At 31.5% G+C, this 24204-nt stretch overlaps 1 long non-coding RNA gene across 2 annotated transcripts; it reads right to left on the bottom strand.

Annotated features, from left to right (window-relative positions):
* Positions 1–318: 318 nt before the first annotated feature.
* On the bottom strand, positions 319–23821 carry LOC145263008 (uncharacterized). 2 transcript variants are annotated; one of them, XR_013864448.1, is made up of 5 exons: positions 23668–23821; positions 13014–13110; positions 10654–10742; positions 6014–6047; positions 319–410 (listed from the first exon to the last, which is right to left on the bottom strand). It is a non-coding gene; the product is annotated as an uncharacterized LOC145263008 (long non-coding RNA). The 2 variants fall into 2 exon arrangements; XR_013864447.1 differs by having other exon boundaries at positions 319–413.
* Positions 23822–24204: the final 383 nt, after the last annotated feature.

The raw sequence follows: 24204 nt of genomic DNA on the forward strand, positions 1-24204 counted from the left end.
CTTATAAACTGAAACCTTCTTAAAACGTTCACGTCCTGCAATGTGTTCTTATCTTAAGACAGGAATAAAAATAATAAATTTTGTAGTGATAGATTTTGTTATTATCTCGTGTGAGGTGTGTATTTCCCAGTGACAAAATTTATAACGATGATACAAAGAAAGATATATGTACTATAAATGTCAAAAGTGTAATCGCTGTTTGCTAATCTGATGCATTGTATTTATCCAATGAAGTTCAAAGATAGATCACAGTTATCGTTTGGTAGTCTACCCTGACAGAACTCTTAGATAGTAAATCAAGCAAAATAACGATGCAAGTTTTGCTTAAATGATTTTATTTAAACAATTACAAGGTACATATACGTCAGCGTCAGTAAATGGGTTACCGGAACGTACGCCAAACGGAAAAACTTCTGAAAAGAAAAGAACGCAGTTTTGTTATAATAGTTCAAAAGTATTGCATTCATTAAGATTGTTCTCACGTCATATAAGTTTGCTAGATTATTACAAAAGTGAGTCCTCTAACAGCAACGAGCAGAACACACACATACACACACACACACACACACACACACCGTACCCTATGCACCCAGTTGACCAAGTACCAATGCGCCCGCACCTCCACTCAAGTAAGAGTAAAAGAAGGAAATAAATGAGAAAAAACAAAGAAAGACAAGTAAAAACACAAGAAGAGAAGGGGATAGAGAAAAACATAAAACAGCAGTGACCACAGTCCAACCTAATGAATCAGTAATAAAAATTGAACATACGAATGAAAAGTATCATCATTTACACATATTTCCACCGCTCAGAACATTTCAAATGAACTACGAAAATGCTCTTTTACATTTTCAATATATTTTAAACACATCTTGAGTATATTCTAAATATCTTACATTTTAAATACTTTCTGAAAAAGACGCTTCACAGAGCGTCTGAAACGCGTTAAAAACGATTTCAATGATTTAAAAACATTATTACAATGATCTAAACATAATTTTCAATGACAAACCAAAACACTAAATAATAAAACATTATTAAAAATACATTGTTGGTGACCCTCTCTCTCATATATATATATATATATATATATATATATATATATATGTATATATTTAATTTATACGCATGTATGTATATATATATGTGTATATATATGTGTGTGTGTATAAATTGAAATTCTGCATGAAATCAAGTATAATTACTACAAATTTGATGGTTTCAGAAAAGCGTACAAACATTATTTATTTAAAGTATTTTAGTTAATCCATGGTTTTTCTAATGACTGGATCACCTTATCAGATGGAAATATTATTAGCAATATAAATAAGTGTAATTATAAATGTTGCTTATAAGCACAGAGATTGAAAATTAAATTTGAAATGATAGTGTAAAAAATATTGATACTTATATTTATTTGAACTTTGTGTTTACAGTATTGCACATTATCTTATTTCATAGCACTTCAGCATTTCATTTAATATGTACACACACATACACACACATATATATATATATATACATATGATATAAAATATATGAGCACTTTATATATAAATATATATAGAATACAAACATTATATATATGTGCAAACACACATGGCTATCTCTCTTAATATATATATATATATATATGTATATATATATATATATATATATATATATATATATATATATATATATATATAATTTTGGAGGAAGTGAGGAAGCATGGCTGTGGAAATATTTTTACCCGAATACGATGCCCAGCATGTTAAAAATATACCATTTGTTGTAAAAATCTAATGGATAAGCATCTGAAGAAGTTGGTGAGGACAGAATATTTTTACGGAAACATGAATCGTAAAATTTCCAACTCATTAATGAAACGGCTGTAATGGAAACATCCAGGAAATAAATGAAGGTTATAAAAAAGAAAACGTGAATTTTCAACAAAATTTTTGCATATATATATATATATATATATATATATATATATTTTATATATATATATATATATATATATATATATACATATATATTAGCCAAATATCTAATATCTGTAACATGTCTTCATCTTAAGATTAAGGGATGTCGTGTTTGATCACCACTGCTGGGAGAAACGATTTAATATACTGTTTTGTTTTATTCCCGAAACAGTGTCTCATGGTAAACACCTGATGATCCTTTCAATTACCATTATAGTGAATTCGAAAGAGCAAATTGATGCACTTATTGCCGGTTAGTAAATGACTTACTGACTAAATTGTTTTCTAATGAATGATAAAATAACAATTAAATAGTTCTTTTTGTGTATAGTTTTAAAGTTAAAAAACTTTCGAGAATATATTTATTACATTTTCACGTCAAAACAAGGCATATTGCCACTTTCGTGTAGGGGGCTACTATCAGGGGCAACATCTACTTGGGTATTATGTAGGGAGTTGGGCAGCAAGATGTCGTTTTACGTTACACTTTAACTTCTACACGTCAGTACAGTTGGGGAAGCAGGGACCTGGAATGGAATTCCAAAGTCTAACGGTTCTGGGGAAGAAACTACTGGAGTAGAAAGATCTTTTACATCTACGGATCTCTACTGTGTGGGGATGGGATTTAGCTGCCTGTCGGGTTTGTCGAGGGTGTTTACATCGTGGGGCACAAGTGTTTGCAGTCGCCAGAGCATTCGCCATAAAAATACTTGTAGAACAGGCAGAGGGATGCAACGTTTCGTCGATGGGACAAAGGCTGAAGGTTAGATGCCAGTTCAGGGCTTATTAGATTGGCGAATCTTTTTCGAACCTTGTCTAGGATCGAGAGACTAGTAGCAGATGCACCAGCCCAAATATGACAGCAATACTCCATACATGGGCGAATGGTGGCTTTATATAGGTATGGGATACTTTCGGATGCTAGTAGTTTTCTAGCACGGTAAAGAGAGCCTAGCTTCTACCTGCGGCTCTGGCAATGTTTTCAATGTAATTGTTCCAACTCATGTTTCCAGTGAACGTTAGGCCAAAGGGTTTGAAGGATCTACTCCCAGATAAAGAGTCGTTGGCCATTGGTAGAGAAGTTTTCTTTGAATTATTGAAGGAAACTAGTTTAGTCTTGGCGGCATTGAATGTGGCCATCCATTTTTGTCCCCATTCCATTATAGATTGGAGGTCATCCTCTAGTGTTTCTGCCATTTCTTTAGATATGTGTTATTTGTTTTCCTGTCGTGCCCGTTACATAGTGTGGTGTCATCAGCACATATACCCATCTCAGAGGCAATTTTGTCGGGGAGGTCATTTATGAATATTAGGAACAACAGAGGTCAAAGGATAGACCCTTGGGGCATTCCCGCATTTATATCATATTGTTTAGAGGTACGACCGTCGAGGACAACCTGGATTTTTCTCTTATCCAAGAAGGATTTAATGATGTTAAGTATTTTACCAGTGGTACCGTATGATCTAATTTTCCTGAGGAGACCCCCATGCCATACCCTGTCAAAAGCCTTTGATATATCTAGAACTACCGCTCTGCCCTACCCCGCTTTGTCCAGTGAATGGTATATACGTTCAGAGATTACAGTTATGATAACTGCTGTGGAACGGGCTTGTCTAAATCCATATTTTTGGTCAATCAGAAGTTTAGCATATGTAAGGTGATGGACTAGATCATGGTTAATTAAGGTCTCAAATATTTTGGCTAAAAGTGGGAGGAGGCTAATGGGGCGATAATTTAATGGGTCAGTTCTTTCGCCAGAATTCTTGAATACTGGTACCACAGAAGCAGTTTTCCAGCAGCCCAGAAAGCAAGATTCATTAAGGCATTTGTTGTAGAGTTTGGAGAGAACTGGAGCTACTTCGGCTGAGCACTTTTTAATAGCACAGCTGGGATGAGATCCACATGCTTTTGAAGTGTCAAGGCTTTTTATGAAAGCATGCACTTGAGCAGGGGTGATTTTCAGATCGTCTAGCGTGGCGTCTCTCCGCATAGAAAAGTCAGGTAGGGGTTTGTTGAGAGGGTCCAGTGTGGAGTTTGAGACAAACCGACTGGCAACATGTTACCCTTCACGGTTGCTGAGCAAATAACCTCGTGATTGTTGGTTAGTGGGGGAATTGTTGATTGTCCATTATTTACTACACTGATGTAGATTTTCCAGAAGTCACGAGTTCCTTATTTTTGTGCTTCGATGCGTTTATTAGTGGTTTCCGTAAATTCTCTCTTAACTACGGCTATTTCTTTTTAACGTTACTTCTAGCTTCTATATACTTGTGTCTGTTTGAACTGGACTTATGTCGGTTAAATATGCGGTATGCATACTGCCTTTGAGCAATGGCAGTTACGCAAGTAGAAGTAAACCATTAAGGAGAGTTTGGCTTGATATAAATTTTCCGCATGAGAACATGTGCTTCAATTGCTGTTTTTACCATTCAGTGGTCTCATTTGCGCAGTATTCAGCAGAAAGAGAAAATAAATTTCCCCATGGGGAATCTCCGATAAGATCTCTGAGGGCTTTCCAGTCAGACTTTTTATATCTCGTTGTTTTGAGCACTGGCTCTTCAGTTTTGGCTCTAGAGTTTAGAGCGATTTCTACCATTATCACTGCATGATTAGCGTTCCTAAGTAGGCTCTCGGTATTCGTTATACAATCCTCGGGAACTGTGGTCAAAAGCAGATCTAGAAGTGATGTGATTTGTTCTTGCTGGTCAAGGAAACGGGTTGGAAACGTAACCATTTGTGATAGGGAATGAGATATAGAGAAACTATGTGTTGTGCTGCTCGCTGCATCCGTGTAAGTAGAGAATCCAAGCCAGTTTTTGTGGTGGACATTAAAGTCACCAAATGCATGTACTTGTGCGCTAGTGTCGAGTGAGAGTGCTGTGTCTATGCTGTCAGAGACTTGGTTTATTATGGTGCAGTCCTAGCTCGATACTAATTTTAGACTCTCCTCTCTTTGAAGCTTCACTCACAAGCAATACGTAAATAAGAACTAAAATTCGACATATATACATCCAAAATCTGACAATCATATCCATTACGAAACATGTTCCTAGTTTATTGAATTCAGTCCTAGTAAAAATTAAGGCGAAAATATGTTAAAACAAAGTAACGTTTATTCCACATTTCTAAATGCATTGGGCAAACATATATTAATAGAATAAATAGGACAACATAACTATTCAATACTGGAATATGTAAATAATGATTTGTTATAGATTATATTACGAACTATTCTGATTTATAAAAGAAATTTATAATTTAATTAAATTTGAGTTATTTTTGCACTTCAAATGTAAAATTATGATTAAGGTGTACAATTTAACACACACACACACACACACACACACACACACACACACACACACACACACACACACACACACATATATATATATATATATATATATATATATATATACAGGGTGTCCGTAAAGTTGCTATACAGTCTTACAAGTTACTATACAGACACCCTGTAATATATTAACAGTACAGTAAGATATTGTATTAAAATATTTAGTTGTAACAAAAGAAATAAAAAGACATAACACATTTGTTCATAAAAATCTCAGAAAATACACTATTAATACAAATATAATACAATAAAACAATAAGACTGTATAGTAACTTTACGGACACCCTGTATATTATCTATCACTGTTTCTAATCTTTTTTTTATGTACCAATTATCAGATATTTTTCGTTCTGTGCTTTTATTTTTATACAACTTAAAAACAACATTATACTGCTATAAATGTGTTGCACTAAATATTGTACATTTTCATATATATTCAAAATATTGAACATTTACATTCGTGTTTGTTTTCATATTTATAACACTGTCATATTGAACTGAAATTGCCAGGTATTGTTTTACTTAATGATACACTAACTTAGCACTTCGCTTTTTTCATTATTTTTATAAACCATTTATCATTATTTACTATACATTTTAATGCTTAGCAACATGATTATAATTAACATTCATGGAACGACGTCTACATGTCTGACATTGGCAATTATAACATTGAAAATACATGTCACTTACGTTCTATTCATCATGTTCGCCGTCTTTTAATGTGCTGTATTGACAAAAGAAAAAAGATTATTAACAAAATGTCAAAACCACGTTACATAAATATATTATACTTAAAATTTATTAATATTATTTGCTATATGTGAGCTTTTAATAAAATATAAGAATTCGTAGTATTTACATCTTACAATTTCTGCTTTCATCTTGATTGTTATTTGCACAGAGTTTCTTTTCATAACAACATGTAGCGTAGTGGATAAAGTACTTATTTATTTCAGTTGAAAATTTACTCTATTCTGAAGGTTCAATTCTCACTGCGGGTGACATTACAAATACAATTAAGGATTAATTATGATTTTTACCCTGTCATTGCGGACAGAACAAGATCACGCGACTCTTGGGAATTACAAAATCGAGAATGCCTTTATCCATATTTTTTTGGATAAACTAGAATTGAATTTAGAGAAATATAAGAGTGAAAATATTCAATTGTGGAGGGAAGTAGTGAGCATTCTTTCGTGCTTTGATAAAGTTTGCTTTGCACGATATGTTGCAATTTTACAAGAAAGAGATATTAAAAAATTAGTTCTTAAATCAAATAACAAATTGCAACAATTAATATATAAAAAATTTGGGTGTACTACTAACCCAAATATTGGAAGTAACGTCATTAATTTATCTTCCCATGACTTGTCACCTTCAGAATTAATGGTACTTGATCATGGTTTAGAGTTTTGTATTCCTTTGCCCTGTGTTAAACAAGAAGAGGTAATTTCGGAATTTTAAATCCTCAATGCCGAAACCAAAACTAGGGATCTCAAGGTAAAATTGAATGACCTTGCTCACAGTTACGCCAGTACACCAGTGTCGCATTCTTAGTTTAAATGGCGCAAAAAGCATTTTGCAGTTATTAAAATCCTACGACAAGACCGATCATTAGTCATTACTAGACCAGATAAATGGACAGGGGTGGTTATACTAAATCATCATGAGTATGTTGACAAAATGTCAGTAATACTAGATGACAAAGACAAATTTCAAAAAGTGGGCCCTGTCGCAACTCATGATTCACCCGCCTCCTTGGAAACCAAATTTCAAAAGAAACTGGTCAAGTGGGTCAAAAACGGTGTACTTTCGACGAACGTAGCTAGTGAGATAAAACTCTCTGGATCTATCCGCCCAAGGTTATATGGTCTCCCTAAAACACATAAAGCGAATATCTCATTAAGTCCCATTCTCTCCATGGTAGGGTCATCGCAACATAAGGTCTCAAAATGGATCTTTGACATTTTACAACCTGTTTCACAATATTATAGTAAATATTGTCTTAAAGATTCATTTTATTTTGCTGATTTTATTAAAAAGTCTACGATTCTTATTCCTGAAAACATCTTTATTGAACTTACGAAATTTGCCACGACATCTGTGGAATTTAGTTTCAACAATATTATGTATCGGCAAAAAGATGGCGTTGCCATGGGGTCAGTACTTGGACCGACCATGGCGAATATTTTTATGGGGTCCTATGAAGAGCACTTACTATCTGGACCCATAAAACCATTACTGTACTTCCGATATTTTGACGACACATTCTGTTTATTTAATAACGGACCGGAAGCAAACACCCTTTTCTCTTTGCGCAATGGACTGCAATCCGCGCTTAAGTACACCTATGAGGGAGAGTGCAACTCATCCATAGCTTTCCTTGATGTATTGGTAACAAAAACGCCATCTAGTTACCATACATCTATATACCGCAAACCAACATTTACAGGTTTGTACACTCGTTGGGATTCATTTTGCCCTAAAAACGTAAGATAAATCTAATTTGGACCCCAACACATCATGCCCTTATGATTTGTTCCAAGTTACAATTAGATGAGGAATTGGAAACAATTACGGATACTTTATCCAAAAAACGGGTAGCCACTAGATGTAATTAGGTCAGTTATTCAAAAGAAATTGGCTGAATTTTCTCGAATTAAAGAGAATATGGTAGCCAAATGTCCAATTTATATTCGTTTACCTTGGTTGGGTACAGTAAGTGAGAAATTTGCCAAAAAAATAAGTTCAGCAGTTCATGGATGTTATTTTGCTGCCAATGTGCGTGTTGTGTTCTCTACGAGAATTTTATTACCATCTTCTCGAAAAGATGTTCTACATCCCCCCCATAATAGTAACGTTATTTTCAATTGCGGTGCCAACTACTTGGGTCGAACGATATTAAGATTAGATGGAAGAATCCAACAACATGTACTCAGTAAAATTAGGAATTGAACCTACCGGGCAACTGACGTTGTTACTAACACATACGGGTCCTCAATTACTGATCATTTACTTAAAAACCCGTCTTGTGCAGCGAACTTTAGCACGGACTCTTTTTCTATTTTTAGTCGCGCTCATTCACTATACCACCTTAAGATCTTAGAGACTATTCACATTCGACTTAGAAAACCTTCTCTTTGCAAGCAAAGGGAATCCCTCCTGGGTTTGAACTTGATTAATCTCTATGGTATTCAACCATAACGCTGTTTTGTTTTAATCGCTTTCCCACTTTTTTTTTCTCCCCGTACATTGAATAAAACGCAATTTTAATCGCTTTTTATTCTTTGTTTTAAAAATTCCCTCGATACAACTTTGAGAAGCGAGGGTCGAAACCGGTTAGCTGCCTCCCCATTTCTCTTTCTTTCCTCTCCTTTTCCCTTTTCCTCCCTTTTTGGAGAGAATATTAAAGGAATATATATATATATATATATATATATATATATATATATATATATATATATATACATATTTACTTTTAATCATGAATCATAAAAGTCTTCCCTTCCTAATTGCAATATTTAAATTTTTATCCCTAAAAACATTATGGAATATATATATATATATATATATATATATATATATATATATATATATATATATATATAGTGACCAAAAAAACCCGGTCCGACTAATTGAGCCTCATTTCTTAGTGTTTTGTCCGAATAAAATGAAAATTTGCTCATAACTAGTTTATTATATTCAAAACATCACATCAAAACACTAGGGTATTTTGCCTTTTTTTCTCCGTTCTATAGCATATGTTCTAGATGGCCTCCATTTAGCTTTTGTTTTTGTTTTTTGGTCACCCTGTATATACATACCCACACACACACACACACACACACACATATATATATATATATATATATATATATATATATATATATATATATATATATATATACATACATATATATATGTATACAGAAACATACACGAATGTGATATCGCTGAAGGCCATTTTTTCAAGTCGGACAATTAGTATTCTCTCAGTATATCTTAAATTGTCAAACTCGGCATTATACATCTTTACGTAAAATTTTGCGCCATCCTAATGATATCTTGGCTCTTTATTTAAAAATGTTCACGATTTGTGGCATTTAAATGAGAAATAGCATACACTTTCATAAAAACGCAGATGACATGAACACAACTACGGAATTGCTATTGCCTATTCAATTGCATATCTCTCTGTTTGCTCTCTCTCTCTCTCTCTCTCTTTCTGATCATATATATGTATACACACACACGCACACACATATATATATACATATATTCAAATTGAGCAGTAATCGTTGCTACACATTCAAATTAAGCAGTAATTTGTTGCTACACATTTATGAGCATGTTTCGGTCTTCTAGTATTTAGTAACTAGAGACCTCTTTAGGCAACAATGCGCATTTTCGAACGTGGAATTAAAAAAATAAATAAAATGCTACGTAAGATCATGCAATAATAATTTAAACAAAACGTTAGCGCGTTAGTGTTTTCTTAAAAACAAAATAGAAAAAACACCTCCTTGCCACTGCGTTTCTAACACACAGTTATAAAAGCGAAAATTATTTAACAAATTGGAACGAATTCGTATATAATCAAATGAAAATATACGATTTGGATGCCATCAGCGAGGATTGAAACCAGAACATATAGCACTACAAACACAGACATTAATATTTGAGTTATAATCAGATAAATGAGAAGTAATTTTTATTTATTGCGGACTATGATTCTCATCTTTTTCTTGGTTGTTTCACGACGTTTCGACCAACTAGTCATGTGGCCTTCGTAAGATGGTAACCAAGACATGATAGGGACTCTGAATCTTCTGACTGCATCCTCTGCAATTAATGCCGTCCGTAGTTGTTGTCGTCTCACTATGGAAGGCAGTAATTGCAGAGAATGCAGTCAGGAGATTCCGAGTTTTTATCCCGTCGCGGTTACCATCTGACGAAGGCCGGAGGAATAGTTGGCCGAAACGCCGTGATACAACTAAGAAAAAGATGAGGATAATAGTCAGCAATGAATAAAAATTAATAAATAACACTCATCTAAATAATGAATTCCAATTAAATAAGATGAGAAGTAGCTAAAATAGAATCGACTATAATGTATACATTTGTATTTGCGCATGCGTACCAAAAACAATCTAAGTCAACCCTGCCCAATTCTCAATATTTTCAATTTTGATTTTTAATTGCTATTTCTACCAACTAAAATTCCATTAAAAAAACGATGCATAAAAATGCAATCATTTGACTCGCCCTTAGATTACATTTACGGGGCACCTGCCAGATACAATAAGTAATAGGTTAAAATATGCACTTACGTCCGCAGATATCTTCGTATGTATGGTAGTAGTGGGTGTAGCATTTCTGGTGGATAGTCTTCAGACATTTCTCAACTTTCTGCACGTGACTAGTAAAGAAATTAAACAAAAATAAGTAAAACATCAACGCAATTATGACACGAATCGAGTATAAAAAAGAAAGTTTCGAAATCCCTTGAATCATTGTATTACTTGCTCTCTTGTTCACATCTTTGCCAAAAGTATTATATTTATTAATTGCATCCTGAAAGATTAATAAAACGTTGATTGTTTTTAAATTGTGAAATCTCTTTCAGAAAGTAACAATTGCCGTAAAATTGAAGTAAACTGATTACCTTTTATTTTTCTCCAAATTGTTTGCTTTTTTAAAACTATTCACATGCATCTTTTATTGTTTATAAAATTCAACACTAATGACTGATTCATTTATTAAAAGTGTACACTTAAAAAAGTTACAGAAAATACACGATTATCAAATATAACATCGAGTGATAAATTAATATTTTATTTTCTAAAATTATATTTTAATATTTAACACATGGATGGATTTAAGAAGATGAAGCTAGTATTGCATAAAAGTCATTAATAGATAAAATTATGATTTTCAATACTTTTGAAGCACTAATAGGATATAAATTATCTTAAAAATTAGCAGACTCAATCGATGTTATATACAAAGAAACGTGTTGCATTAAAACAAAACTGTGACTACACCTTGTATCTCCTAAAAACTGCATAAGTATTAAAAGTACATATGTCGATATTTTCTTTTTAGTTTGTAAAACTGTATATGCTAAGCTTTCGTGAAATATAAAGCTCATGTCGGTTGTTTTAAAAAATGTTGTTGCATTTAAAAAAAAATATATTTGTATTAGAAGGGGGAACGAAATAATTGAATATCAAAACTTGTCCAAGGGAACGTTTGAAATGGAATACAATATCTAGACGCAGATTCAAGCATAGCAAACAATTTGGAACACGACTTATATATAATTAAGTAGTACTGAATCTTTTTAAAAAAAGTTTTGAATGTCTACGTATTATCATGGACAATGTTTCACGTAGAATGGTCATTTTAAAAGGTTAAATTTGAGTCATTTCATTTCCATTATCTGATATGATGATTACACAATAATATTAAACTTATTTTATAATATGTTTTATTGGAATTCTTTAAGACGAGTAATTTGTGTATTTATTTATTTTTGTAGACTGTTATCCTCATCTCCAGAGTTGTTGTTTCATTACGTTTCCGTCAACTCATTTTCTGGCCTTCACGGTTAATCACCTGAAGAAGGCCAGAGGATGAGTTGGCCGAAACGGGATGGCACAACAACTATGAAGATTAGGATAATAAATATAAATTATTTATTTTATGTATTAAAAAAAACGCATTGGTCTATGAAATCTCTGCGTAAAACAAAGAGAACCTGTTCGCATAAACGCGTTGATGTGTGTTTTCGCCCGTGAGCGATCAAAATTTTCCTTCTTTGATTGCCGCTTTTACATCTATAGACTGTAAATCATTGTGGACGTTTACCTTCAGTTTTACATAAGGCGAATATACCCATGCATGAGAACACAATCGGCAGAGTTTCAAAGGTTTTATTAGTCAGAGAATGTTTCTCTAACCCTAAATTAATTCTTACTTGTTCTTTTACTTTACGTTTGGGAGATGCAGACGGCAGACATAGAGGGTGGCATTTATGTACATTTTTAGAGAAATACCATCTTTCTTGCTTCCCGACTCCTACTGTCTAGAAATTATATTCTATACCTTGTGACGTCATTTGTATGTGATATCATTTGGCACAAAAATGTATTGCTCATTATATATAGGGGTGTAATCCTTGACCAATTTCCCTGCTTCAATCACGCTTACTCATTGTAGTGCAAATTCCGTCTGTACTATATAATTGCCATCCAAATGCATACTAGTTAACATACTCTTTACTTATTGATATAGGGAACCAGTTTATGACATTTATTAGAAAAAGTCAATTTTAGTTTTCATTTGAGATTCTTTTTGGGAAGACTCATCTTTGTTTCTACTTTAAAATTTCTGAGTTATAAAATTGAAAACAATAAATATAAACTATGATCATTAATTGTTTAATGCTTCGTAGTGGACTCATTTATTTCATTACAAAAAGACAAACCTTTATTGCTTAACTTCTAGTACGTCACTGGGTATAATTTGCTGGACAAGTATTGTTAAAAATTCCAGTGGATAAGAATAGAATTCATAAAATAGATTTACTCTATATAATAATCTATTCTGCCTCCTGTTGTTGCCAGACAGCGTTGTAGTTCAATAAAAAGAATCGACGTTTCGAAGTATTTAGCCCTGTTTAATTTACCTGCAATAGTTCACTGTTGAGCCCGGGGTGTAATTTGTAAAAGCACTGGCGCAGTTGTTTTGAGCAACCTTAACACAGTCTTCAGCAAAAATGGCGCCTACAATCGGTAGAAAAAACAAATAGTTAATATCCTCGTAATCTCTGTGTTTTTTTTAAACAATAGCAGATTTTCTTACAGTATATATACAATGCAAACATATAAAGTTATTCGAAAAAAAATTGTGAACGAAAAGACAAATCAGTATAGAAAAAGCACAACCCGATTAAAAGGAGCAAGTTATATGAAAAAGATAAAGAAATAAAAATATAAATAGGTAAAAGGATAATGAGATAAAGAGATAAAGGATAACGTGATATTTTTTTTTACATTATAAGCCCCGCTTGTCTCCCTTTTCAATTATTTTCCCAATTTTAGTCTTAATGATTGAGATGATAATGTAATACAGTCCTCACGTATCTTTAATACTTATATTCTTATCTACTCATATATATATATATATATTTATGTATATATGTATATATATATATATATATCTTTATATATATATAAGTATATATATATATATATATATATTTCGATCATTAAAAAATGTCGCAGTTCAGACAAAACATTGCAGACACTAATGTAATAATGCGTAAAACATAGCCACTTCGATGCACTTGTAGACGTGACGTGTACCTTGCCACACGGTCCACTACGTCACGCATTAGAAAGTCTATAAACTAACAGAGATAAAGCAAACCACGGCGAAGTTTAACTGTATAATGTACTTTTATAATAATGGATGTAGTCAGCTATTCATTAAGAACCCAGGTCGGTGTCTCATAAGATTTTACAGTCGCTGTGACGATTTAATCCACTAAGCTAACTCAGCCAGCAAATGAATGAATTGATTAAGTTACGATATATAATCATATCCACATTCACACAAACGTGCAGATAACGCACACCAGAATCATAAACCAGGAGACCTTCTTCTGTTTCATCACTAGAACCATGTCCGAATTTAGAATTCGAAACTCGCGTCCGTGTATGCAATGAGAGTACCCTGTCATATGAATCTCACACTATCCATGATCCCATAGGAGGGTTAGGGTTAGAGTCCAGAACTTCCGTTCTGGTTTTCATAGTTTGCGTGCACCGCGGTTTAGTTTGTGTGTGGAATTATTTCATAATATCTATCATTCATATATATATATATATATATATATATATATATATATATATATATATATATATATACATATATACATATATATATGTGTGTGTGTGTCTGTGTGTGTGTGTGTGTGTAATGTTAAAAGTCCACGTATGCTTCTAGGATAGTGATTTAAAGATTATGAGGGGGGTTTTAAAGCACGAAAGACGATGTTACTTTTTGTATTTAATATTTTTATTGTTATTTTTTATATTTCAAGCGGACCTCCGCTCTTTGTCACAAAAAAGTATCGAAATGTAAAAGAAAAACGGTTTTCTTTTTCTTTTTCATTTCGATAACCTTTAAATCACACTCACACACACACACACACACACACACACACACACACATATATATATATATATATATATATATATAAATTATTTGAATAAAATGTACGGAAATTCTTTGAGGGCCTTTTCGGCTATCATCTCCTCATGAGAAATCGATAGACTACAAAACAATATTACTGTCCAAATTAGAGAGCACTACATTTTTCCCCTCTTTGTGCAACGTTTAAGTTTTAGTCGCTTTTAAACGCAGTAATTTCAGATTAAATCTTTTTTGTTTTGTAAATGCTGTTTAATTTCGCCAGTGACAGGTTCATAGCCGAAAGAGCACTCGAGAAAATTCCATACATTTTATTTAAATCATATAAATTTTGTACCTCTAAACATATATATATATATATATATATATATATATATATATATATATATATATATATATATATATATTTAAGCATTTCAGAGCGGCGTTGCCCGGGTGTTTGGATGTGTTGAGCAAAAAAAAGGGGGGCTAGTAGGAAGGCAGGCTCGAATCCGTACCCCGAAAGGCGAAACGAACGGTGAAAAAAAACGTTACGTCTTTTCTGTTACGATCACTGCCAAACCGGAAGTGGCGTAGGTCTTAATTAAGGCTAGAAAATCGAAAGGAGAGGATGACTTTCAAAAATATCGGCGAAAAAAGCGTAGAAAATTGACTAGTTTCAGGTGAAGATATTAATGTTTTTAGCAATCTTTTCGATAGTTGTCGTCTGAAAGATCGAACTTCAAAACTATACTGATTTTGTAAAAATCCGTCGTCTCTGTCAAAAGTTTTAGGCAGACATACAAACATACATACATGCATTTGTATATTGGTAACTAAAAAATTTCGACCTAAACCGATTAAAAAGCTTGCCTTATCTCTGAATACCCTTTATGTAAAATTTCAAATGCTTGGATCAGAAATTGTTTGAGTAGTTTGGTAGAGACCGCAGATGTCAAATTTTACAAACTTTTACCCCTATTTTGACACCTTAACATTTATTGGTTTGGGCTTAAATCAATTTATTAAGTAAGAGCCATGTCCAAGGAACCTATATAAAAAATTTCAATTGTTTAGACCCAAAATTGTTGGAGGAGATTGGTAGAGTTCTCAAACGTAAATCGTTGAACTTTGACCTATTAACAGCCACATTTGTGACAGAAAACCGACCACAAAGATTTTCCCAAATCTCAGTAACCTGTATATCAAATTTCTAGTCTGTACACTAACAATTGACAGAGTTATTCCGTAGGGAAATGTACACACACAGACACACACGCACAGACACGTTCCTTTATATATATATACATATATATATACATATATATATATATATAATGTGTGTGTGTGTCTGTCTGTGTTGGAAGGTGTGAGCGTCTGTAAATGTGTGTGTATTCTTATAGAAAGAGATCTGACTTGTTAGCGTTTTTAACTTAGTATGTTTGTTTCCGTATTAAAGTGTACGTCTCAAGAGTTAGCTGGTCTCAGCCTTGCTGTTCGTAGTATAATTTAAGTCTTCCCTGTATTCTTATTTCTCCCAGCCTGTTTCTGAGTTCTTTGAAACTGTTTCTAGTGCTCTTGCAATTATTATTATTATTATTATTATTATTATTATTATTATTATTATTATTATTATTATTGTTGTTGTTGTTGTTGTTTTTTTCATATCTTTTTCAGTTTTCTGATTCTACCTATTTGTTTCATTTATTTGTTTCGTTTATTTCTTCCGTTTATTTGTTTCGTTTATTTGTTCCGTTTATTTGTTTCATTTATTTGTTCCGTTTATTTGTTCCGTTTATTTGTTTCGTTTATTTGTTCCGTTTATTTGTTTCGTTCATTTGTTTCGTTTATTTGTTCCGTTTATTTGTTCCGTTTATTTGTTCCGTTTATTTGTTTCGTTTATTTGTTTCGTTTATTTGTTCCGTTTATTTGTTTCGTTTATTTGTTCCGTTTATTAGTTCCGTTTATTTGTTCCGTTTATTTGTTTCGTTTATTTGTTCCGTTTATTTGTTTCGTTTATTTGTTCCGTTTATTTGTTCCGTTTATTTGTTTCGTTTATTTGTTTCGTTTATTTGTTCAGTTTATTTGTTTCGTTTATTTGTTACGTTTATTTGTTCAGTTTATTTGTTCCGTTTATTTTTTTGGTTGTTTTTTTTTCCGTTTATTTGTTTCGTTTATTTGTTCCGTTTATTTGTTACGTTTATTTGTTTCTTTTATTTGTTCCGGTTATTTGTTTCGTTAATTTGTTCCGTTTATTTGTTCGGTTGGTTTGTTCCGTTTATTTGTTTCGTTTATTTGTTCGGTTGGTTTGTTCCGTTTATTTGTTCTGTTTATTTGTTACGTTTATTTGTTTCGTTTATTTGTTCCGTTTATTTGTTTCGTTTATTTGTTCGGTTGGTTTGTTCCGTTTATTTGTTTCGTTTATTTGTTCCGTTTATTTGTTTCGTTTATTTGTTTCGTTTATTTGTTTCGTTTATTTGTTCGGTTGGTTTGTTCCGTTTATTTGTTTCGTTTATTTGTTCCGTTTATTTGTTTCGTTTATTTGTTCCGTTTATTTGTTTCGTTTATTTGTTTCGTTTATTTGTTTCGTTTATTTGTTTCGTTTATTTGTTCGGTTGGTTTGTTCCGTTTATTTGTTTCGTTTATTTGTTCCGTTTATTTGTTTCGTTTATTTGTTCCGTTTATTTGTTTCGTTTATTTGCTCCTTTTATTTGTTCCGTTTATTTGTTTCGTTTATTTGTTCCGTTTATTTGTTTCGTTCATTTGTTTCGTTTATTTGTTCCGTTTATTTGTTTCGTTTATTTGTTTCGTTTATTTGTTTCGTTTATTTGTTTCGTTCATTTGTTTCGTTTATTTATTTCGTTTATTTGTTCCGTTTATTTGTTCCGTTTGTTTGTTTCGTTTATTTGTTTCGTTTATTTGTTTCGTTTATTTGTTTCGTTTATTTGTTCCGTTTATTTGTTCTGTTTATTTGTTTCATTTATTTGTTCCGTTTATTTGTTTCGTTTATTTGTTCCGTTTATTTGTTTCGTTCATTTGTTTCGTTTATTTGTTCCGTTTATTTGTTCCGTTTATTTGTTTCGTTTATTTGTTCCGTTTATTTGTTCCGTTTATTTGTTTCGTTTATTTGTTCCGTTTATTAGTTCCGTTTATTTGTTCCGTTTATTTGTTTCGTTTATTTGTTCCGTTTATTTGTTCCGTTTATTTGTTTCGTTTATTTGTTTCGTTTATTTGTTCAGTTTATTTGTTTCGTTTATTTGTTTCGTTTATTTGTTTCGTTTATTTGTTCCGTTTATTTGTTCGGTTGGTTTTTTTCCGTTTATTTGTTTCGTTTATTTGTTCCGTTTATTTGTTACGTTTATTTGTTTCTTTTATTTGTTCCGGTTATTTGTTTCGTTTATTTGTTCCGTTTATTTGTTCGGTTGGTTTGTTCCGTTTATTTGTTTCGTTTATTTGTTCGGTTGGTTTGTTCCGTTTATTTGTTCTGTTTATTTGTTACGTTTATTTGTTTCGTTTATTTGTTCCGTTTATTTGTTTCGTTTATTTGTTCGGTTGGTTTGTTCCGTTTATTTGTTTCGTTTATTTGTTCCGTTTATTTGTTTCGTTTATTTGTTTCGTTTATTTGTTTCGTTTATTTGTTCGGTTGGTTTGTTCCGTTTATTTGTTTCGTTTATTTGTTCCGTTTATTTGTTTCGTTTATTTGTTCCGTTTATTTGTTTCGTTTATTTGTTTCGTTTATTTGTTTCGTTTATTTGTTTCGTTTATTTGTTCGGTTGGTTTGTTCCGTTTATTTGTTTCGTTTATTTGTTCCGTTTATTTGTTTCGTTTATTTGTTCCGTTTATTTGTTTCGTTTATTTGCTCCTTTTATTTGTTCCGTTTATTTGTTTCGTTTATTCGTTCCGTTTATTTGTTTCGTTCATTTGTTTCGTTTATTTGTTCCGTTTATTTGTTTCGTTTATTTGTTTCGTTTATTTGTTTCGTTTATTTGTTTCGTTCATTTGTTTCGTTTATTTATTTCGTTTATTTGTTCCGTTTATTTGTTCCGTTTATTTGTTTCGTTTATTTGTTTCGTTTATTTGTTTCGTTTATTTGTTTCGTTTATTTGTTCCGTTTATTTGTTCTGTTTATTTGTTTCATTTATTTGTTCCGTTTATTTGTTCCGTTTATTTGTTTCGTTTATTTGTTCCGTTTATTTGTTTCGTTCATTTGTTTCGTTTATTTGTTCCGTTTATTTGTTCCGTTTATTTGTTTCGTTTATTTGTTCCGTTTATTTGTTCCGTTTATTTGTTTCGTTTATTTGTTCCGTTTATTAGTTCCGTTTATTTGTTCCGTTTATTTGTTTCGTTTATTTGTTCCGTTTATTTGTTCCGTTTATTTGTTTCGTTTATTTGTTTCGTTTATTTGTTCAGTTTATTTGTTTCGTTTATTTGTTTCGTTTATTTGTTTCGTTTATTTGTTCCGTTTATTTGTTCGGTTGGTTTTTTTCCGTTTATTTGTTTCGTTTATTTGTTCCGTTTATTTGTTACGTTTATTTGTTTCTTTTATTTGTTCCGTTTATTTGTTTCCTTTATTTGTTCCGTTTATTTGTTCGGTTTGTTTGTTCCGTTTATTTGTTTCGTTTATTTGTTCGGTTGGTTTGTTCCGTTTATTTGTTTCGTTTATTTGTTCCGTTTATTTGTTCCGTTTTATTTGTTTCGTTTATTTGTTCCGTTTATTTGTTTCGTTTATTTGTTCCGTTTATTTGTTTCGTTTATTTGTTTCGTTTATTTGTTCCGTTTATTTGCTCGTTTATTTGTTTCGTATATTTGCCCCTTTTATTTGTTCCGTTTATTTGTTTCGTTTATTTGTTTCGTGTATTTGTTTCGTTTATTTGTTCGGTTGGTTTGTTCCGTTTATTTGTTTCGTTTATTTGTTCCGTTTATTTGTTTCGTTTATTTGTTTCGTTTATTTGTTTCGTTTATTTGTTCGGTTGGTTTGTTCCGTTTATTTGTTTCGTTTATTTGTTTCTTTTATTTGTTCCGTTTATTTGTTTCGTTTCTCTTGATCTTTTATCTTCCCTCTGTTACCTTCTCGATCAGCTAACGTCAACAATTTGACAGTTTTTTTTCCTTTTGTTTATTATTATGGCATCAGATTCCATGGCCTAGATGTATTTTTTCCTCTATTTCATAAATTGTTATATTGTTTTCATTTTCCAGTACTTTTTTCCAATTTTTGTCTCTATGCTCTGTCTGCTCGTTAGAAATGCAATCATTTGCAAGGTTTTTAATGTACGGCTTTCATCACGCAGTTGTGTCTATTCTTGTAACAATTTGGAGCTAGTTTTCAGCATTCAATTATTATGTTGTTTAACGTTTCGTCTCATTGTTAACAGAGTATGCATTTATTTTGTGTTTTATCTATTTAAGCCTCAATGTTGTCAATTCTGATTGCATTCTTTTGCCTTTTTCTTTAGTCATGTCTCCTTTCGTGATTCTCTTCTCCTATAATTTGTATAGATATTTCATATTATTTCTCCTTTTCTAACTTTATATTTATATATATTTGGTTTCTGGTTTTAACTGACAGCTGCTCTTAAATCTTATAAATTTAATTACAATCTTTGCAGTTAAGTTCAGGAACAAATTGTTCCGATTAGATGGGATGAAGCTTTCCTTTGGCAAATATTTGAATAAATATGTTTTTATGTTAGTAAAATAAATTCTCTATTTAAATATATTTCACGTAATTTGTTTTAGAAAATATGTTTATTTTTCTATGTGGATCAATCTGTTCGCCAATCAGTATCAAGAAGTAACCGACTGAAAGTATTTTATTATCCGCAGCAAAATGAGTTAGAAACGCTTAATGCTAGTAGTGATGTCTACGTGATTAGCAGTTCGAGATATGCAAACTATATAAATATTAAATAAAGTTGAAAACAAGAAATTGTTCATTTAAAAATGTGTAAAAATTCTATAAATATATGCATATACAGGATATTTTTTAATCATATAGACATTATTGGCTACATATGTGCAAACATTCCAGATTTATTCCATTTATACAAGAAGTATTTTTCCTATTTATCAAAAAGGAGAAAAACACTATGATTAATCCATATACACTAAAACACCCGTAAACCACTGAGAATAGAGGATAGAGGAGCGTCTGAATATTAGTCAGTTATAGGTTGTAAAAGTGTTTTAAATATTTCATTATCCGTCACCCATTTGGAAACAAACACTTTTACTTTATTCTGACCATATTCACCTTGATTATTCAAGTGACAAGCTTTATTCCAATCAGTCAGCTTAGCGTTATCTATGTTTAAATAAGCGGTTTTACATTGTTCTCATAAAACGACGACATCGTATAGTACGCTGTCCGTATCAACAAACGCATACACATACATAAAATCGTATGATCATAGATCTACACACACATGCATTTTTAGCACGTTAAACAATGCATTTTATATGAATAGGATTGTTTGATATTACGCAATACGGTTGGACTGATGAGGCAGTCTCTTTGAAATGAGAAACGGTAGAAACATGTAAGCACATATGTAGCCGATAATGTTTGTATAATAAAGCAGCCTATAAACACTCTATGTTTATTCACTGAGCAAATTTTGGTAAACATTTTATTTGGGGTATATGTAGAAAACTAACATATACAACTGCTATATATATATGTACATACATATATATGTGCATATATATATGTATATATATGTGCATATATATATATATATATATATATATATATATATATATATATATAATCGCTCCATCTTTCCAGATGATTGCCTTCATATTGAGTCCTCCCCATCTCGTCATCCATGCCATCTTAGATGTCTTTGCAATTCCGCCACAGATTTGCAAATCTTGAAGCAGATATGGCATACAAATTGAGCAATTTCCACTGAGTTGATTCTTCTAGAGTCTGAACGATAATCCTATGAACAATATGTCTTCTCCAATTAGCAGTAGACTTGCAAACTTTGCTGCATATTACACAGATTGTTTGCTTCGGACAATGGTATCAAGTCGATATGGACATGAGTTTTGTGTGACTTGAGGTGACTGATTTAGCCAGCTTTTGAGAAGCTCTGTTCACATGTGTCGCATATATATATATATATATATATATATATATATATACGTATGTATATATTGTAAGTTATAAAATGTATATGGCGATTAAGCTACACTGAATATTCCGCGTGTCATCCACTCTAGGACTCTTCAGGCTTATGCGCATCAGCCTGGGTAGTCCTAGAGTGGATGAAACGCGGAATATTCAGTGTAGCTTAATCGCCATATATATTTTATAAATTACTAACTAGCTCTACCTACGTATTGAGCACTTTTGAAGTAAATACTTAAAATTTACGCATAAATTCATACCTTCGTATATTAACTTTATGGGAGTAAATTAAGTAGTTATATATATATATATATATATATATATATATATATATATATATATATATATGCATATGTGAGTATCTTATATTGCTGTATATGAATTTTTTTATACATTATATATTGTATTCGAAAGTATCCTTAGATTGTTATGATGAGCTCCAATAATCGACTTTGGTTAATTAGATACAATTAAAAGAACTACGATAGCGGTAGATGATTGATGTAACTGTCTAAATTATTGATTTTTATCACAACCGTGCAAAATCATTATTATTACTAAGGGAGAAACTGGATAGATCAATTTTAAAATAACGCGAACTACTATTACAAACTCGAACATAATTTTCTTGTAAAACATTTACATCGGGACATGAGTTATGCAATATTAGATTCTTCAATCAAATCATTTAAACTAATTAATTTGTAAATACAAATAATGAAATGTAGTTTGTACTTCAGTGTGTTAATTATTTAATTCAAAGAGTCTTGATTATATTAAATGCTTAGTATTTCCAAAATCTTCGTTATCGTTTATAATAATTCTTTTTTTTTTTTTAGTTTATTCAATATGGATGTTATATGAATTAGGGTAAGTAAACTATTAATACTAACGTATTTTGAAGCTAAATTAAACTAATTAGAAGAGAGATGCGACGTCACGCGCAATAATTTGGCGTAATAGAAAGAGGGTATTACATTTAAACAGTGGGAAGAGGGTAACTATGCAATAGAGGAGGAGCATAGCTGATATTATAATATGAAGATAGGTGGATACTGCGTATGCCATCGTGGAGTACGGGGTGAGTATTCATGACATACGTGCATCTATACTATCAGGAAAAAAATTGATTGATGCTTTTTTAGTCATATGGAGCCATGGGTTATAATTAAGGAATATTTTTTTTTAAATCGAGGATTTATGTAGGTCCGTAGAAGGGGTATACGAATTACAACGTTCTATTTAAATTAACTAATAAAAAAGAAACAAAAAATGATAAAAAGAAATAAAGTATGCAACAAAAGAAAAAATATAAAAATAAAATGCAAAAAATATGAATAAATGAAATAAAGAATAAACAAATGGTACAATAAAAAGATAACATCTATGAATAAATTCTCTCTCTCTCTCTCTCTCTCTCTCTCTCTCTCTCTCTCTATATATATATATATATATATATATATATATATATATATATACACATCTATCTATACATATATATAGTCATCAGCAGCCTTATCAGCGCGGATAGTCATTGATAAATTCAATAGTTTTATAAAATAAAACATTAACCCCTACTTAACAGTGATCTATTCGTTCATTTACGAAAAGTTTGTATGTTACGAAATATTATAAGGTCATATTGTCGGCAAGATTGCTCAAGATGAGAAAAGGGTGCATTGTTTGTAATCAATCACCGCTTATCAAGTACAAGGTTTACAGATCCTCTTAGATGTTGAATGCAACAACCTTAGAATTTTAACCCAAATTGGAATGTGTCGAAATCGATAAAGGAAAATAAATTTACAAGTGTTTGATTTGTTATCGATAAACAATGCCGATTTTAAATAATTGCTTGGTAGTTGAATATTTTGTTTAAGTCAGGATTACTTTTGTTAAACACAAAAAACAAAGAAATTTATTTTCTTTTGTGAATCATCTGTCTAAAAAATTCTTGTTGTTATTACAGGGATTTTCTTAATGTTAAAATGAATTTGAGAAATTTTCTCACCTGCCATAAGAAAAATGCAAAAGATGGGGATTTTCATTATGTAGAATTTTACGTTGTCTCAGCTGTAAATAGTATTGAACACTGACTGGTGACAATTCGCTAGAACTGGCTTTTATAAATAGAACAAGCAGAGAGCGCAACATGTGTTCTTAAGAAATCTCGGATAAAAAAAGTCCAGATGTAAAAGCGCATGATCAATAAAATAAAAATACATTTGCACTTAAATCTATCTATTCAAATACAGATATTAGGATATTTATTTTTATACCAAGCGTCTTGTAAACACCTTTTGTTTCACAAAACATTTCCTATACACTATATATATATATATATACACTATATATATATATATATATATATATATATATATATATATATATATATAGTGTATCACAAAAATGAGTACACCCCTCACAATTTTTCAAATGTTTAGACATTATGTGTGTATTCCTCAAATGAAGGCAAAACACGAAAAAGCCCGCAAACAGTTTGCTGAAAGCAACAAAGCGCATAGATTACTGGAACCATGACCTTTGA

The sequence above is a fragment of the Euprymna scolopes genome, chromosome 38, assembly GCF_053919585.1.
Source record: "Euprymna scolopes isolate OS-2025 chromosome 38, ASM5391958v1, whole genome shotgun sequence".
Taxonomy (NCBI): domain Eukaryota; kingdom Metazoa; phylum Mollusca; class Cephalopoda; order Sepiida; family Sepiolidae; genus Euprymna; species Euprymna scolopes.